Source organism: Schistocerca piceifrons, chromosome 4, assembly GCF_021461385.2.
Source record: "Schistocerca piceifrons isolate TAMUIC-IGC-003096 chromosome 4, iqSchPice1.1, whole genome shotgun sequence".
NCBI classification, from domain to species: domain Eukaryota; kingdom Metazoa; phylum Arthropoda; class Insecta; order Orthoptera; family Acrididae; genus Schistocerca; species Schistocerca piceifrons.
This window is the reverse complement of record NC_060141.1, coordinates 18,046,795-18,057,673: the sequence shown is the minus strand read 5'-3', so window position 1 is coordinate 18,057,673 and position 10,879 is coordinate 18,046,795.

Here is a 10,879-nt window from a genome sequence, read left to right as displayed (position 1 = left end):
GAACAAGAGGAAGATGGAGGAGGAGTTTGCAGAGGATGAAGATAATCCATCCTATGGACCTGGAATGCCCTAAAAAGTTAATCCAATCTTTGTCGCTCGATTCCCAAAACTTTTACTTTCTCATACTAATTACATGTTTTCTAAGGATCTTCCAAACATATTTGTTTCAAACTTTCAGTAAATGTTACACAGTAACTTCTGCATAATTTAACACAGCCTTTTTCCAAAAAACTGTATATTTTTGAATATACGAGTATAAATAAAAAATTGCAAAAAATGTTGTGAATTTTCATTACAATTGAAAAAAAAAATCATCTTTAATAACTGAACTAAAATTTTGTATAATCTCTGTGTTAAGTTGTAGCCCATATTCCAATAAATAATCTGTAAAAAGTTCAACTTCCTACCTCAAATACTTTGTGAGGAAAGATGTAATTTATAAGCGTTATTTTAACATTGCAAGTATAGGGCGTTCCGGAGCCCCTTTAAGAAATCTCACCGACATAATTTATAAGTCACGTCAACTACAATATTTAAAAAAATCTTCTTTCAACACGTAATGCCCGCTTTTGCATTATCCCTACCACAGGCGTAATAAAAAGAATTCCTTTAGACGGTTAGTTTCAAAGAAATAAGTGGAATCCGCAGTTCACTACTGCCGGACAACGCTGTGATCCCAAAAGGAAAACATTTAACACTGCATGCTGCGACACCGTACTACCGTACTCCACGTCGGCGGCCCACAAACAGGAGATGTTTCGATGAGTAACTCCCCGAGTCAAGCGCCGCTGTCTGCTTGCCCCAGGCACCCATCGCTTGTCATACAGGGCACTGCGCCGACGACAGCATCAGGGACAGGCTACAACACTCACTTCCTTCGCAAATACTGATTCCCTTTCATGTTCTTCGACTCTTATAACTACCGTATCGTTTCTGTACGAGTTCTTGATGACCTGGGCATAAAATCAAAGCGTGTCCCAGTCAACATTGTCAAAAGCTTCCAACAAGTCTACAAATACTGTAAACGTAGATTTGCCTTTCTTCAACGTATCTTCTACAATGAGGTGTCGCTTCACCATTGCCTCGTGTGTTCCTCCAGAAAACAAACGGATCTTCTCCGAGGTGAGCTTCTAACAGTTTTCCCGTTCTTCTGTAAATAATTCGTGTTAGTATTTCGCAATGACAACTTATTAAATTGATAGATCAGTATTATTCTCACCGTTCAGTCACTATCTTCTCTGCAGTTGAAATTATCATATTTTTCTTGACGTCTGAGAGTGTTTCGCCAACCCGATATATGTTGCAGACCAGGTGGAATCGGTTCTAGGCGCTTCAGTCAGGAACCGCGCGACCGCTACGGTCGCAGGGTCGAATTCTGCCTCGGGCATGGATGTGTGTGCTGTCCTTAGGTTAGTTAGGTTTAAGTAGTTCTAAGTTTTAGGGGACTGATGACCTCAGATGTTAAGTCCCATAGTGCTCAGAGCCATTTGGACCATTTGAACCAGGTGGAATAGTTCTGTCATCCGTAGTTGTTCCATAGATATCAATAGTTCCGAGAGAATGTCGCCTACAGCATTGGCCTTATTTCGAATTAGATCTATCTATGCTCTGTCAAATTGCTCTTAAAATATATATCCTGTCTCATCTTCACTTACTTGCTCTTCCTTTTCTATAATGTCGCTTTAAGTTCTCTTCCGTTGTATAGCCGTTCTATATATTCCTCCCACGTTCCATTTTCCCCTTCTTTATTGGTACTCATACTGCTGTTTCTGTTTTCCCCAAAAGCTTCTTTAATTTTTTCTGTACGTGGCGTTTATCTTTCCCCTAGTCCTGCATGCTTGTAGCCATTCTTGCTCAGCCGTTCTCTGTTAGTCTCATGTTCTATACGTCTATATTCCATTTCGCCTATTTAATTTACTGAATTTTTATATTTCCTCCTTTTGTCAATTAAATACAGATCCTCTATGTCCTTTAATGACTTATATTGGGCCCTGTCTTTTTTTTCTGCATATTTCACCCTCAGCATATTCACTATTTCATCTTTCAAAAGTATTCATGCGTCTTCTGTTGTATTCCTTTCATATATTTCACTCATTTGTTGCCTAATGCTCCCTTTGAAACTCTAACCAACTATGGTTCCTTTCATTTATCCAGATTGCATTTTCTTAATTCCATAGCGTTACACAGATTCTTTACTTTTCATATGTAGTTCATAGGCAATAAATTGTGGCCAAAGTATATACCCGCCCCTGGATAGGTTTTTGCGGTTTAACATCTGGTTTCGAAACCTCTGTCTTTTCATTACGTAATCTACCTGAGACCTTCCGGTGTTTCCAGGTATTTTCGACACAAACAAAGTACTTTCATGAACTTCATACCAAGTATTAGCAATGAGTAAAATATCCTCTTAGTAAATTCTGGTTCCCCCTTTACGTTTTGAAGTTACGAATATGATGTTCTTGAAAACGTAGCTGCCCGCGTTTCGTGGTCGTGCGGTAGCGTTCTAGCTTCCCACGCCCGGGTTCCCGGGTTCGATTCCCGGTGGGGTCAGGGATTTTCTCTGCCTCGTGATGACTGGGTGTTGTGTGCTGTCCTTAGGTTAGTTAGGTTTAATTAGTTCTAAGTTCTAGGCGACTGATGACCTCAGCAGTTGAGTCGCATAGTGCTCAGAGCCATTTGAACCAAAACGTAGCTAACTAACTTTGTACGCATTTTATTTATTTTGTTTGTTACACCTGAACACACTTCACACTTTCAGTACCTAACTGTCCATTAGTACATCTGTGACAACAAAAAATCACAGACAGGTCTGACATGCTATCTGTCTGATGTAAACACGAATCAGTTCCACATGTGAGCAAAATTTCGAATCGTATTGGTATTCTGACATTCGTGTTGAAATATTGATACAGTATTGTACATACAAAGATAAAAAAATGTTTAAAATGGCTCTGAGCACTATGGGACTTAACTTCTGAGGTCATCATTCCCCTAGAACTTAGAACTACTTAAACCTAACTAACCTAACGACATCACACACATCCACGCCCGAGGCAGGATTCGAACCTGCGACCAAAGCGGTCGCGCAGTTCGAGACTGTAGCGCCTAGAGCCGCTCGGCCACTCAGGTCAGCTTACAATGATAAATATGATACAATAAATGGCTAGTTAAGTGACGTATCATTGTTTCCATGCGGTCTAGGTAGTAATCGAAGGCTCCAAGACACCTGTGGACAGCCTCGAATTCGCTTCAAGATCATTAGCATCCCTCCATGCTTGATGTCTTCCCCGACGACTATGCCATCTTCCAGGAGAATCGGTATCAGAAGGTCAGAATAGTGATTCAGCGGTGTAAGGAGCATGACAGTGATCTCACGTTTACGTCTTGGACAACAAATTTGCCTCATATGAACCCATGGAATACATTTGGGGCAGTATCAGATGCGAATCCGCACCCGCAAACCACGAGAATTGCGTGACCAAAGCGTCTTGTGCCACATACCTCCAGAAATCTACTGAGGACCTACCGAACCCACGCCGTGCAGAATGTCTTCGTTGTTGCGTTTCCAGTGTGGATCAGTACGCTATTAAGCAGGCTGCTGTGACTGTTATCGTGCGTATGACCTACGGATTCGTGGGAATAACTGGCTCAGTTTCAGTTTTAGTTGTAGGCAGCACGTCAGACCTGTTGGATAGACAGACTGGTCCCTGAGTCCTTTCTGGTCCGTGCTCCCCTGAACAGGACCTCGAGATCTACCACTGACTCGTCGCTCACAGTCCTCTTGATGAGTAATGACGGGTATCATATTTTCTAGAGAGAAAACGGTGTACGTGGGAGAGGATGGTACTTGAGCTATCTTTAGTGTCTCTGGTGCCACACTGTCGGTAGTTCGCTCAACACATTCGCAAGCAGCAGCTTTTGATTGCAACACTTAGAGCGATATCTAGTTGCTTATAAGGAGCAACTAACTACTCAGTAACAGTATTCTGACTAGCGCAACAAGTAACTTTAGAACAACGTTGCTTATTTCCTTTTGATTTCAGGGTATGTTACAAGTAGTAAGGATATATGGGGTCGTGATTTATGAGCTTACTGCTGTTCCGTCCTTTGCACCATTCTCATGACACTGCGCGCCTGGGTAGCCTACATGTAGGGGCAGCACTGCGGCGAGGAGAGCTGCAGCATGACTGTTGATGCATGCGCATGCGCATCACACACACACACACACACACACACACACACACACACACACATTTTTCTTTCCAAATCACAGCGCAGTAGTTTTCTACAGTAAAAAATGAAAATTCCAATCAGTGTTTACCTGAGAGCCACCATCTTCATCCTCATAGTTCTAACTGTGTACCCAAAACCCGCCATCTTCATTCTCATAGTTCGAACTGTGTACCCAAAACCCGCCATCTTGCTCTGCTAGTTGTGTCTCTGCACCTCAGTGCTGCCACCTAGCTATGCTAGTTCGATCGCTGTACCCGAGAACAGCCGTCATTTCTCATAGTTAGTCTCTGTACCAAGCGCTGCCATCGTTCTCTGCTTGTCCGATTTTTGTACCCATGAGTCACCATCTTCCTGTTCTTATTCGATTGTTGACCCCCAAATACGTTGCAACAGTAGTTCGACGTCTGGCACGCTTCCCCACATCTTTGCTCTAATGTAATCTAATCTAATATTTGTTCTAATCTAGTTTAATCTATGGACGCAATGAATTTACACTAGTGATTTGATATCACCTAGCTTTTGAGGCTCATTTAAAGGTAGCCATCCCACCGTTACAGTGCTTACTTTATCATAGAGTTCGAAGTGCTGAACTTCTTTTGCGGATGAGGACAGTTTATATTGCTTTATAGTGGAAAGCGTATGTAGCTTCGCTCGAAATATATACTGAACGGTTTATTTATCAACGCCATCTAACTGCTGATGGCGTAAGACATTCTCGGTCTTCTCTTCAAGCTCGCTACTAGCTCGTTTTAGTTTGACAGATCCTATCAGAAAGGTGCACCATAGAAGGGCGCACATGCTCGGGGGCAAGGGGGATTTCCGCCCTCCCCCCCCCCCCCCCCCAACAAGGGAAACGAGAAAAGTATATTGTAATCAGACGTTTTCTTTCAAGAAAATTAATTAACAGTGTCGGAACTGTAGCTTTTATGGCTAGTTACAATTCGCCATTCGTGTTCCAAATCATTAAAAATTCTCCACACCCTTGGGTCTAGGCACCACGCCCTGCAACCTATCGTATGGGCGCGTGCAATCAGAAGCTGCCTCCCCAGCACTGGAACACACACAATGCCGGACAGTGCGCGTGCGTCATACGTGGAACACCTTGTACAACACTTACCCGCCAAGGTCCGAAGATTAAGGCGTGGAATTGGCGAAGATCGGAAGCTGCCTCTTCAGAAGATTTTCTGCTATCAGTGTAGCTAAGTGCATAAACATGTGTGTGTTGACCTTGTGGACGCCTTAAACAGATGGTAGCTTTATTTCATATTTTTGCATTATGTGATGTGAAAAGAGTTGAAGTTACAGAGATTTTCCACCTCAAATCAATAACCTTTCTTTGTTTTTCCGTAATTGAAAGTATATGTGAGCAAAATGTGAAATGGCTTGTTTACTTACTAAATACTACAGTTTGTACTATTCCAAGTAAAATGTGCTGGATTCTGACAGTAATGTTGCCTAAAGCAGGGAGAGGGCAGACTCTATTACTAGAAGTAAGGTTAAGGAACGGTGGGTACATTAAACGAAGTATTATCACCACTGAGTTTCCTATTTACTCGCGAGAGACGTGCTTCTCTCACAGTTCCACGCGTCCTTAGGTCACATTTCCGTAGGCTAAACGTACTGCAAGGAATTGGCCAGCCCTTAGTCACAAACTTATATTGGCAAACCATATGATGTGCAGTGTCTGAGGGTAGAGCAATAGTCTGTGAAACTAGTCGTGCTAATGAACTACAACTGAAGCAGATTGCCAAATCTTATCATTATGATGTTCATTTCGGGTTGTTACCCAAATCTGACTTTATGCCACTTTATGCTATGTCATACAGCGTCTAAATGGTTTTCAGTTCTTTATAGCAGATTTCTTCCAATACTGTACAGCTCGCCAAATCCTCAGTGCCACCGACACACCCTTCTTGAGCACATTAACGATGTACCTGTCAGAAACTTCGACAGCCATTCAGCCTCACGGCTGGCCTGAAGGTAGGAAAACCCCACCTCAGGAGTGTCGAAGGGGCTGCCCGATCCTCAGGCGCTAGACCAGCCGCGAGGCTGAATGACTGTGGACATTTCTGACAGGTACATCTTTAATGTACTCAAGAAAGGTCTGTGTGTGGCACTGAGGATGTTGCCAAACTGGCAGACCCTTTGCGATTTTATTGACTAATATGTTAATGTTGCACCCCCCTGTGATCAGGCCACAGGAAGGCCTGAAGCAGGAAACATAAGGGCTGAAAACGTATAAACATCTTCTGCTGCTTCCGATTATGTTCGAATTTTGGAGAATAGTTTTGAAAGGTAACTAGTACCACCATGTGTACCACAGTAAAAAGTTACTCTGCACTGCGGAGGAGTCAGACCACATTCAATGGGATCGCAGCCCCACGATGTACCTAGAATAGGGCTGAATAGTCTGGAGGGGAATCAACAGTATCTAACGTTGTCACGTATTCCGTCCTATTGCTCTTTGCATTGCAAACTGTCGTTTTTGACAGTCAGTGGCAAGGACTGGTATGATTGACACTGTTGATGACATCTCCTGAGACCTTTTTGTGTCGATTCTGAGAGGCAGTGTACCTGATGAAATGTTTTCCTGGCCACCCATAATAAATCCTCTTGACTGGAACGCTGGGAATCACAGTCCTGACGTCCGTCGCAGAGGTGTCAAAAGAAGGGGTGAAATGTGTGTGAGAGGGGGTGCAACGACCTTCCTCTTGTGTGACACAGCGGCGTTGGGCAGAAATATGACGAAATCTGGTGGCAAAAAAAAAAAAAAAAAAAAAAAAAAAAAAAAAAAAAAAGAAAAATGGTTCAAATGGCTCTGAGCACTATGGGACTTAACTTCTGAGGTCATCAGTCCCCTAGAACTTAGAACTACTTAAACCTAACTAACCTAAGGACATCACACAACACATCTGGTGGCACCATGATATCGTTAAGTCACCTTATAGCTCACATGAACATCTGAGCTGTGGCCTTCTTTCTGCATGTGTCGATACCTAGCTGTTTGAAGCATCACCGAGCCCCAGGGCTCTGGCACCAAGCAGAGAAAGGTTGTACATATCTTTGAACCAGTTTTGGAACATGTGGCGCAATGGAGACTATTCGAAAAAGAGAACCTTTAATTGGTTGTGCGGTTATAATAAGAAAATGAATTAAGTTTTCCCAATACATTACAGTCCATTTGTATCATCTGTCAACATGAATAGCACATAGTGAATAAATTTCTTCTAACAGTGAGCTATCTCATGGTGTTTCGATAGAAATGTCCCTGGGGGGATTTACAAGAGGGGCAGGGGTCAATAATTCATTTATTTAGTTACTTAGGTGTGCTTTTGTTGGCTAGGGGAGTTCCCAGTGGGATGCAGAGGTGGAGAGGGAGGAGGAGGGATATGAGGATGGGGAGGTGTGGGGAGGGAGTTTCTCAAAAGGACAGATTATTCCCGAGGGGCATAAACCACTTAACAGAACAATAGCTTAAGGGAAGGTGGCCATTAATCAATCAAGTTTGCCCTCTGAATGTATGCAACCTGCACTAATAAAATGTGCTCGTTCCTGCTTCATCCTATTACTGAGGCACACTGCTGTGTGCTGTGCTGTGTGCGAGGTCAAAGAACCATTCAGAGGCGCTCCCTCACTCCAGTGCTTTGCAGTCATTAGTCAGTTTCATTTCATGAGTTGCAGTAGTGTGGTAGTTGTTGCTATTTCACGACATGTGTTTAGGCTGCCATCATCTTGGAAGCAAGCGTGTGTAGATTCAATCACCTTCAGTCAAAACCTTTAGCTATAGAATGCTCGTGGTGACTTTATCCGTGATTAAGAGGCACAATACGTATTTGCATCACGAGCAGCCAGCAGTACAGTTCCACCGATGTTGGAGCAGCAGGCTTTGTTGCGCTGCACCTGTCTGAGTGCTCATGCTGATCAGCACCTCATAACTAAGTCTATTCATTTGTGGTCCTCAATTCCCAAGATTCATCTCTGTTTCTCCGATTATCAATCTCTCTATGGACTGAACGATAAATCGATGTTTCACTTCATTTTCTACATCTGTCTGATATACATTTACTTGACCTACAGCAAGCAAGTGGCTTGTCGCACTTTAGCCAAAAATTGTGAGCTGATTAAATCCCATTCTTTGTGAGAAAACTGGCTTGCATTTGTATGTTTTTAACAAGAACTAGCTGTACCTGACCACGACATGCTGTGGCTCAATCTGGTTAAATAGGAAAGAAATAAAAGCATAGATTTGTAACATGAATGGGAATAAGGATATACACCGTAATCTTCTTCTTCCCACTCTGTCCATCTCCTCCTCTTCTCCTCCTCCTTGCTCTCCATTTCCTCTGGTCCCCTCTCTCTGTCCATCTCCTCCTTTCCGCTCTGTCCATTTCCTCCCACCCCTCTGTCCATCTCCGCTTCGCCTCCCCCACCCCACTCCATCTCTCTGACCTTGAGCCACGTTTACTGATACTGCAAATTCAGATTCCGTAGTAGGCCCTAATCAGAAGTGGAGAGGCTATAAATTCAATTTTCATACTGTCTGCGAAAATCCCCTGCAAGGAAGAAAACAAAACAGGAAACTGTTGTGTACACATTCTATGTTCAAAGAAATGTGTAATGGAAAACAATACACAGGGTGTAAATTTTAAGTTGACAAACCAGATTAACTCGAAAAATAAGCTTCACACGAAAAAATGTGTAGAATCCAAAGCTGATTACTGTCGAGGGGGACATCTGCTGGTGCTAAAATTAGCCCACCACCTCAGCCCCTAGCCGGCCGGAGTGGCCGTGCGGTTATAGGCGCTACAGTCTGGAACCGCGTGACCGCTACGGTCGCAGGTTCGAATCCTGCCTCGGGCATGGATGTGTGTGATGTCCTTAGGTTAGTTAGGTTTTCGTAGTTCCAAATTCTAGGGGATGATGACCTCAGAAGTTAAGTCCCATAGTGCTCAGAGCTATTTGAACCTCAGCTCCCTGTGGGTGGGGTGGGAGGCAACTTTAAAATTTCAAATGGGAACCCCCTTTTTTTATTTCAGAATCAGATTCTTCCATGTCCTTGTTCTAATTTTTGCGTGCAAAATTTGGGTCAACATTTGTAAAACTCTAATTCCTCTCTCTCAAACCCCACCCTATGAGGAGAGAGGGAGAGTTTTAGTTTTAGCGAATCAAACTTTACGAAGTAAATAAGTATTTTTTTCTTTATCCATAACCATTTTCCACGCAAAAATGAGAACATGAATTTTCTTGAATTACAGCGCCAACTACCAAGAATCAAAAGAAATGTTTAAGTCAAAATGTACATAGTTTTTTATGTAGAATCTGATTCTGCAATAAAAAATGGGAGTTCCCATTTGAAATTTTAAAGTTGCCTCCCCCCCCCTCACCCCCCTACCCACCCACCCACACGGAGCTGGGCTGGCGGACTAATTTTAGCACCAGCAGATTCGCCCTCGAAAGTAATCAACTTTGGATTCTACACGTTTTTTCGTGTGAAGCTTATTTTTCGAATTAATCTGGTTTGTCAACTTAAAATTTACACCCCGTATATGGGAGGATCAATTTGTCTAATAGTTTAAGTGCTCCGCTATCGTAGTTACTTAAAACTGCCTGCGACAAAGAAAGCGCAACTACACATTTTTACACCAGAGAGTTCTTTCTCTTGTAGTCAGTTTTAACAGAAAACCTGTACATTCTTGTTTAAAAAAAATTATTATATATGTTCTTGTGAATGATTTCTGGGTCATAATTTAAAATTTGAGATAAAACAGTTAAGAGATTTTGGGGATCAGTTTGTGTTTATTTTACTTTCCAGAACTACCCTTTCTTGTATGACACTAAATTGGTAGTCTCACTATCCGACATGCCCACCGAATTACATCCATGTGATACGGGAGACAAACCTTTTCGTAGCCATGGTTGCACGGTGAAAGTATCTTCTTTTAGCATCAACTGAAATTAAGATTTATTTGCAGTCTTGAAAATACAACACATGACAGGAGATAGTGCGAACTTGTTTAGCAACCAATAAAATATTTCTTTCTTCTTGCACGTTTGCACTTGGATGAAGAGCCATTTTCGTTCCTGGAGTTATTTCCGTTTGCATATTCTACGTATCGCAGTACTTTGTGTTTTCGCTCTGTGTATTCAAAGCGTTGATGTCACTCTGATTTGCTTCTAGGCGTACATGAGGACATATTTGCCTAAATGGATGCGAACATCTTGCTGAAATGAACATTAACGTTAACCGATGTGCAAGACCGAGAGCTGAAAAATGTTGCCAGTGATTCGTTTCAAACCCTCGCATTTCATTGCCTCGCAAGCTACCGTTCAACACAGAAGTTGTACGAGCAGGTTTTAGCCGAATGTGCGTACTGCCTATTAAGTGAAGCTTTTTAGTGTAGATGAGTGTATGTGTAGCGTGTTGTAATTTATGTAGCTGAGCATGGCGAGAGAGAAGTAAGTGGACGATACGGCTACACTTTCCACAGTCCTCTATGAATCATAGTTGCTTTGTAGAACCACATACTCGTAGGAAAGGTGTGACGGGAGATTCCACACTAAGATAGACAAACAGCTGTACAGTTTAGGGTACTGACATGCAGGAAAGTTAGTGTGACGTCCACTTGTATTCCTCCGACGTCTCACT